Raw genomic sequence first — 8,829 nt, 5'->3', positions numbered from 1 at the left:
ATCAGAAATATACAAGCACACATGTATTTGGTTTTTGAGTTTTTGGTCTTGTTAAACAATCATTCCAACAGAGAAATGCATGCAAGCTCAGTGTGTGTGATTTAATAGGAAAAAGACTGAAGGAGGTGTGAATACGGCAGAGGAGTTCTTACTGCAGCTGAACATGAGATTCATGATGTTAATAGTGACTAATAAAAAGAGTCAGAGTAATACCTGTACTCCCATGTTAGTCATTAGGCATCTGCACTAATCATCTCTGGTAACTCTGAAGGTGGGAAGTAATGATTAACAAGCAATGAGAATGAGTAAACAATGAAGGAGCAAATAAAACTAAATCGATATTCTTGTGGGGTTTTAAAGGGGAGAAATAAGATTTTTAGACTTTGCAAATGAATGTAAAATCTGCGCTGATTCTTTGTGCTCATCAAATGAAGATAAAATGCTAATTGATTATTTGCATTTGAATGATCAGGATTAGAAATCCATCAACTTGGCCTTTTGTTTGTTTTCCATTTATTACCCCAGTTGCTCTTTTCCAGAGTGTGTGTGGCCAACTTTGTGAGACATGCTTTGATGCCGTATAATGACCCACTCATGTATTCAATAAAGACACTGGCTATTCAAGCTCTTCAATACAGCTGGCTTTACTTGATTGTCACAAATTGCTCAACATTTTATAAAACCATTTATTCCTGAGGGAGCATTAAGCCTGAATGTCTTCAGAAGATGAAAGGTTGGGCACCAAGTTCTTAAAGCTTCCGTATCACAGCTTATATGGCATGGTGATGATGACTGTCAGTGGCTGTGCTCCGTTTGAGTAGGGAAACCAGAGCAGAAGGATCTGAGTCTGTAGGTGTCACCACATGTTAAAATGAGCTGTACAATTATTAAACAGATGCAATAATATAATCAAAAACAAACCTCTGTTCATGCAACATCCAGGCCACTGAACCTTAATTTGTATTTGATCAACACTGTCTAATTTTACAGTTTGATCTGAGATACATGAGCAGTATGCGTTCAGATTTTATTTTGCAGCGTTATCTGAGATGCTGGCATACTGGTGCGATAACTCGTGCCAGTGAATATCATATATTTCACTTTAAAGTAAGGCTGGCACATAAAGCGATGGGACTATCTCACTTTCAATCAGCTTGTTAATAGTCCAGGCCCTTAAAAGCAAAACAACTCCCACAACACAATCTAAAGCAACATGTATGCATCAAAGTATGGTTGCTTCTCATTCTCCAAGATGGGATAATAGAGTTTATGTTTCAGTAAGTTAATTAGAGTTGATTGTGCACCTCTATAAATGAGTAAATGTTTTTAATTTCTTGCCTACACTTATTACTTATTGATTCTAGGTAATAAAATTCATTTTCATTTCATATTTCCATATTTTCAAATTCATAAACTGTAGGTATTTTTCAACTACTGGAAACCAGCAGGAGTCCAATGCTTCTATTTAGCTAAATGCTAAATACATGTGTTCATTATCACTGTGGTTTACCATCTCTTCATTCATCTCCTCATACACTCCTGTTCAAGTGAACATGCACATGAGATACCATTCAAAGATCTTTCGTGGCCTCTCATTATATCTGACATGCAGTATATAAATACTGTGTAATTATGAGCGACAGGCAGCAAATCCACTCTCCCTCCTGTGACTTACTGTATGTCCAGTTCGATCCTGTTGCCTCTCACCTTCCTACAGAGTGGAGCCCATGTTCTGTAACAGACGCAGACACTGACTGACGTGGTGTGTCTTATCATGAGTGTGTGAAACTACACGGACCCCCACTGTCTCATTTGAAGGTTTGATCTTGTTCTTTAAGTAGCACAAAGACACTGATATACAGGCTGATCTTAGTTAATTCATCAATCCATTCTCGTTGTATCACCATAAATGAGAGAAGACAGTATATGTGCAGGTTTTATATGTAACAACAGATACGGTTTCTGTGAGGGTATGAAGCACACAAATTGCATATCACCACCACAGATGATAATGTACATGCCTAATGCACATGCAACTTTTTAACATCAGTAGATCATAGCTGAATTAATTAGCTACAAAGAAGAGAAACCTTTGCTGACAGCACTGGCAGTCTGTTGGCACAGATTTGGATATAAATGTGATTTACAATACGGAAACACAAACAAAAAAAAACAACAGCATCATAAATTCACAGAAGTCGTGATACTAAATACTGCAGTAATATTCAGTAGACATGCATCATATTGACTGACTGAGGACGGAGAGAGAACAATCATCAGAGCCATCATAGCCGATTCTATCCACACCCGTTTCATACAGCCATGAAGTTCTCATCTACATGTTTATCTCCAGAGACTGAAACCTGCCACCAGGGGGTGATCAGGATGTTTGGGCTTCACTTTTGGAGAGCTCTTGTGTCATCCATCTTTATTTATAGTCACTTGTTTATTATTATACTGTAGATTACAGCACATTCTGACTCCCAGTTTGTCAAACACGGCAGATTGGCCAGTGGCCCTAAAAGCTTCAACCACAACGCTCTTCTTCTTCTTCTGCATCAGTTTTCAGTTGCAGGGGCATGGCTGTCAAGTTAACAATAGTAAACTTTCGATGTCTAGTTTAGGCGTTAGCTACAGAAGTTCACTCATGTTACTTACACAGCTTACCTTAGATAATGTGCATTATGTAAATTGTGTTAAGTACGCCACATTATGTACAGGAGTTGCGTTTCTTACACTCTAAGGGAAAGTCCTGTGTTTGACAAATCTGTCCATACTCAGAGGAATAGGGCCACTGATGGGAACCATCAACCACCAAGTCTGATATGGAAAACAACTAATTTGTAATGTAGCTAGTAACTAAATCTCTTGGATACATGTAGTGAAGTAAAAAGTTCAATATTTCCCTCTGAAATGTACCACAAGTAGAAAGTGACATGGAAAGAAAAAACATAATTACTGTAAGTACCTCACATTTCAACAAATAAAAGCACAGTACTTGAGTAAATGTAGTTACATGCATGCCTAATAAGAAAGATAAAGTCTGACTGAATAATGGAGTCAGTAGTTGTGTTGTTAAATAACTCCCATATGACCACAGGATTGCACTGAGTGTGAAAACCACCAAAACTTGAGTGTGTTTGTATGGAAACAGGCTGGAGGACTGCTGTAGAGAGGAGGCTCTCTCACTCTCCAGTCCACCTGCTGCTCAGTGACGTACATAGAATTGACACACACACACACACACTTACCCCTGTAACCCAGCACTTTGCTGATACAGCAGAACAACAGCCCAGCCAGTGTGTCTCTCCATCTAAACAGGGTTACTTGAGCATGCAGAGCCACAGAGTGGTGCAACATGACAGAGAGCGTCGTCCTCCTCGCTGCTTGTGGGCACGGTGATGCTCGCCGTTATAGATAGACGTGGGGAACCTGACGTCTGTGGCATTAGGCACATACCAGATGGAGAGCGTCAGTGGTGTGTGTGTGTGTGCATGTGTGAAAGAGTGAGATTGTGTGTGCAAAAGAAGACGAAGACTGCACTCAGTTTGAATGTGAGAAAAATAGAGAAACAGTAAACAAGGAGAACAGGAAGAAGAAAAAGTATGGGTGTGTGCGATCACGCTGTGAAAAAAACCCCTATGGTTGATAAAACATGGTGGTGTAAGGTGAAAGAAAATGTATGAAAGTGCCCCTTGTGGTGCCCTTCCAGTGAAGACAATCCGATGCAGTGTGTTGTAAGCTGCATCAAGACTTTTCTTGCCGTTCTGGTTTTCCATCCTTGGTCCTCAGACAGTTGTGGTCCACCACTGAGGGTGATGATAATGAAGACATACACACATCAGCTCAAGCACCACAGGAGCCTTAATGATTGGCTGTCACATGTCATCTTCTTCAGGCCTGACTCAAGTGGCAACTTTCAGCTAAAACTGTGTGCGATTATTCACCAGGGTGTTTAATTAACAAGAAAAGCCAACTAAGCATGTAAATTGCAGCAATTACTGTAATTTTTGACATGACATGACTTGAACTAACCGAACAAACCGCTGTTCTGCTCACTGGGCTAATATGTGATCTTGAATGTGATGCATTTCTTAGTGCATTAATCTGCACGTTGGTGACTCACCAGCAGGCTTAGTGTTACCTGAATTGCCTTTCTGCCTGCTGGGAGACAGCTTTCCTGTTTTTGCACCTGAGAGGAGTAAAAAAACTAAGAGGTGTCACTCTGCTAGTCTGTTTAAGACAGTTTAATGTGCAAACACATACCAAACACTATACATTTAAGTATATTTTGATTGCAAATCCTTGTGTATTTTTACCAGTCAGCTGAATGCAGGACTTTTACTTGTAACAGAACATTTTTAACAGTGAAGTGTTAATATTTTACCTAAGTTGGTCTTTCTTCTTCCACCACTTCATAAATCTTGTGTTTAAAGATACTGTGATTTTCTGAGCACTTTCAGAACTTTTCGTCCAAGTTTGCATTTAAAATCTTGAAAAATCATTGCATTTAAAATGATCTTGAAAAGCAACTATCAAGTTTGAAAAACAATTTTTATTTTTTAAAATAAAAAGAGATTTTTTTTTTCAACCACCCTCTCATGGTTTTCTTCTGCAAGTGAGGTTTGCCCGTTTTCACCATAGTTACAGACGGTTTAGTCATAATTGCTTGAGCCAAGGAAAGTCAGATAACTCCATTGTCTGAGAAAGACCATAGGATTTAGTTGAAAGCTCTAATTAAAGCTTTTAAGAGGAGCTCAAGTCAAAAGGGTCTCAGCGGACAGTGAAAATGTTCACTGAATTACTTTATAGTTTCATGAGTGTTTGGAACGTCTTTTCTCTTTTACAAGATGTTTTTCATTTGGCAGAATCTAATCAACAAAGGCATGGAATAGTTGCATTACTGTGAAAATGAAACTTCAACAATCTTCACACCTTGGCTGTGAATTTTCACACAAATCCTGCTGTTCTTTTCTTGTATTCAAATGAGCTTCACATTACAGCACACAACAGGAGCACCAAAGAACTGAAACTGAATCAGTTTTCACAGATTACTACAGTACTGTGAAAATCAGAGTAGAATATGTCTGATGAGCTCCACAGTGAGCCAGAGAGTGTGAGGTACACTAGATTGCATAAAGGCTCTGAACTACTTTCAATAATACACTTCAGTGCAGGGTAGGATAATTGATGATTCTTTCAAATAATGTTTTGTACTCAACAGTGTAGAAACACTCTGTTGTTGTTCTGTTCAAATATTACTCATGTGAAAGTATAAAAGTATTACAACCAAACTACCCAAAGTACCAGAAGTAGAAGTACTCATTAAGCAGAACTACTCATCTCATCTGGTTGTATGTTCACTTAAATGTTTTAGCTGGTACAGGTGGAGCTCAGTGAAATTACTTTATGGACTGCTGGGTAGTTTCATCCGCAAAACAAGATTAACTAGTAAATAAAGCTGTTAACTGAATGTTGTACAGTGAATAAAAAATTGAAATATAGCTGAGTAGAAGAATCAGAATCGGAATCAGAATTGTCTTTATTGCCATGTAAGTGAAGAGGTTTCACATTACTAGGAATTTGTCCTTGTGTTGGTGCATACATACATACAACATATAATAATAGAATTAAATAAAACAAGATAAAATAGAATAAAGTAAAACTAAATAAGATGAAATAAAATAAATCTGATTCTGGAGGAAGTACAAGAGTGAGGTAGTAAAGAGTGGAAGTAGTGCAAGTAAGTGAAGTAAACAGTGCAATGGTCAGCAGGTGGATCGTGACATGAGCATAGGGTATAAAGTACATTCAATTTATATGTATATATTTATATGTTCCTTTAAGTACCAGGATACTCACAGGACTGTACACTGACTGCTCAAAGCTCTAGGGGAAAGATTGGTTTGATTGCTTTCTGTTGACAGGACATACTTGATTTTTTAATTGTTTAACTTCAAAACTGAAACTTTCCCTGACCTTTACCAATGTGTTTTTGCAGCCTAAAGCTAATCACAACATGAGAGAAATCCAGTTTTTATCTGCCTAGTTTTATCACTGGTCTCATGCATATGTAGTTAAGGTAGTGAATGATGAGAACAACTTAACCAAGAATGAAAATAACGCTGCTGACTTGAACACTGTTAATGTGTGAACACACAATAATGCATACACAACATGATTCCAAACAGATGATGTGGTTTTCGTGGTAGGTTCTTGGTTTGTGGAGATACACACTGATGTTTTCATATTGTTTGTTTGTTGTGCAGTGACTTCCTTTTAGGCTACAATAAAATGTCTCTGTCTTTGTGTCTTTGTGTGTTAGAGATGCTAAACCAACCAGTTTAAAAAACCACAGAAGTTTGAATGGTTGTTTCACAGCAGTCTGGATTTGGCTGCACATAATTTAAAAGTAAACAGCACGCAGGGCAATGGCACAGCAATATTCAAATTAGAGGCCACAGACAGAGCATACATATCTGTCCTGCTGCCCTCAGTTGGCTGCAGGCATTTAATCAACTGAAAGAGAATGTTTGTATACTGAGTAAAAATAGAAATATATGAATAGCTTGAACTCAGAAGAGACTGCTTTACTGGAATATCTTGATGCAGCTGCATTAAAGTTAGAATTTTTGTTTATTGTCTGTTTTTAGCACAATGTAAAAGAGATACCCCCACTTGCACTGCTTCATCTACAGGAAATCCAAATCTCATCTTAAATGCCAAAATTCACTGACTTTAGCCTCTCAAATGTGAATATTTGTTTACCTTCTACTATAGTAAACTTTATCTAGCTTATCATTTCATTTAGGTTTTGGACTGTCAAATGAAACAGGTAAAATTTTTATTTATTAGTGTAGTCTGTAGAGCTTTGTTTTTTCTTTTTGTTTTATTTTTTAACATTTTATTGACTAAATCATTAAGTTATCAATCAAACTTGATTTTATGTCACACATACCAAATTTGAGTTCTAGGAGGGCATTTCCCTAAAACCTTTAGGCCTGATTGTCTTTGCTGTTGATCATCCTGTTATTCGACGATCTTCGTTTCGTATTTGCAATTGGTGTGCGCATGCGCGGCCTCAACCTCAGCTCCCCCTTGAGCTGAGCGCTAACTGCAGGCTGGCCGGAGACCGTTGCTGCTCCTGCCGTGGTAGTTGCTGCTTCCGTACCCGCCGGCTTTCTCTCCACGTTGTGAACTGCTGTCCGGATACAAACTGACATCAGAGCTGGACTTAATTTCTGTCACGGGAAACAAAAACAGCACCTACAAAGTGGTTTGGGAGGATTTGGGCACGTTGCCCGCCGAGCTTTCTCCTCTGTAGTCCTCCTCCCGATGGTGAACGTATTGCCGCGGAAGGTAAGTGTCCGCTTTTTGTGACAGTTTTCCGTGCAGAGGAAGAGAGGGATGAGGGCAGCTGCGGTCGTGCTGCTGTCCCGCACGGCTCGGTTAACTTTAGCCTACCTTCAGCTCAGCTTCAGGGCTGTTTTTGTGTTAAACGAGTGAATGTACTGAAGTCTTCACTTATTAACGAGATGACCAGAATAACAGCAAGTTTTCCCCCGGCCGCCCGTTGACCGTCCTGACGGTCCTAAACGTGGCTTTTTAACATTAAAAGGGACGTGCTTTGTTTTTTTCCCTCTAACAGGCAGCACGTCGTTTTCCTTGGCATCAGAGCCGCTGTTACAGGTAAATTGACCCAGGTGAATAAGCTACCTGTTTCCAAAATTAAGGTCCTGTTGTCTTGAATTTAAACTCTCACCAATTGCAAAACAGAAGCTGTTTGTTTTTAGTAATTCAGAGACACAGGCAGGCCCACATAGTGCTGATGCACCTGTACACTGAATGATTTATGGCTTGCAGGTTTTCACTAAACATAATCAGCACTTTTCCGTCTTATCCTCCCAAGCCTGTTCACGGTTGTATTTAAGTTTAGTTAGCTATGAGTGCACTGAGAGTACCCCAAAAATAACTTCATATAGTTTGATGGTATTCGATTGTGTTTTCATACGGCATTTACACGCCAGAAATGCGTGCGAGAAGGCATCATAAAGTACTACTGTCGATGTCTTTAACCGTTTGTTAGATACGTTTCACTTTCAGTGTGGCTTAAGTGAATCGCAGCAGTCAAGACGAGGGAGGATTCAAGTTGTTGCAAATCTGTCGTAATTCAGTAATCCATACGTACACAGAGATCACCGCTGTTACTGTAAACATTCATCTGAGGCTAAAATTTGGCTTCAGCAGCCCGAGTTGTTTGGATCAAATGGTACTTTCTAAAATTGGTCATTTTTTGAATGGAGTTTTGCACATAAGTGACCTCTCTTCCATTGCATTCATTCTAAGGAAGGATTTCTTCACAGCTACTATGGACAGTTACAGTCTGAACTAAATTAGGATGACGTGATAAACTAGAGTAGTGAGGTTCAGTTGCATCAGTAGTAGCTTGACCTAAGGGTTATAGAGTACTTGTAATATTTTTATTGGTGCTAGCCAGCGGCGGGCCAAAGGAAATAAATATGTAAATAAACATATAGGGTAGCAGCTGGATGTGGCAGGGCACCAACGTGCAGAAAGTTGCGATGTATTTACGTTCTCATAGATCCTGATATGGCACTACATCACATTTTCTCCGCTGGATGGGCAACCGAGAGGTCAAGCATCCAAAAGGGAACATTTGCAGTTTTTTTTTCATACATTAGGGCACCAAGGGGGCAAGTTCCCCCTGCTGTGCTGACTGAATGTGACTGTGACAAATATTGAAACTGTCAGGCACCAAGAGCTGGCTTCTAATGCCAGTTTTAATCTATATTTTACTGAGGCAAAGTT

The 8,829-nt window shown here is 39.2% G+C and overlaps 1 protein-coding gene across 1 annotated transcript in view; it reads left to right on the top strand.

Annotated features, from left to right (window-relative positions):
• The first annotated feature begins 7,084 nt into the window (after positions 1–7,084).
• Positions 7,085–8,829, top strand: part of LOC124057514 (spermatid perinuclear RNA-binding protein-like) — a 61,829-nt gene continuing 60,084 nt past the window's right edge. Inside the window, exon 1 of the mRNA XM_046385862.1 lies at positions 7,085–7,359. The gene's annotated coding sequence lies outside the window, so the exon portion shown is untranslated. The remainder of the gene's footprint in view (positions 7,360–8,829) is intronic.

Source organism: Scatophagus argus, chromosome 4 (genome assembly GCF_020382885.2).
Source record: "Scatophagus argus isolate fScaArg1 chromosome 4, fScaArg1.pri, whole genome shotgun sequence".
Classification (NCBI taxonomy): Eukaryota; Metazoa; Chordata; class Actinopteri; family Scatophagidae; genus Scatophagus; species Scatophagus argus.
The sequence above is the reverse complement of the archived record's forward strand: the minus strand, read 5'-3'. Positions and strand labels throughout refer to the sequence as shown.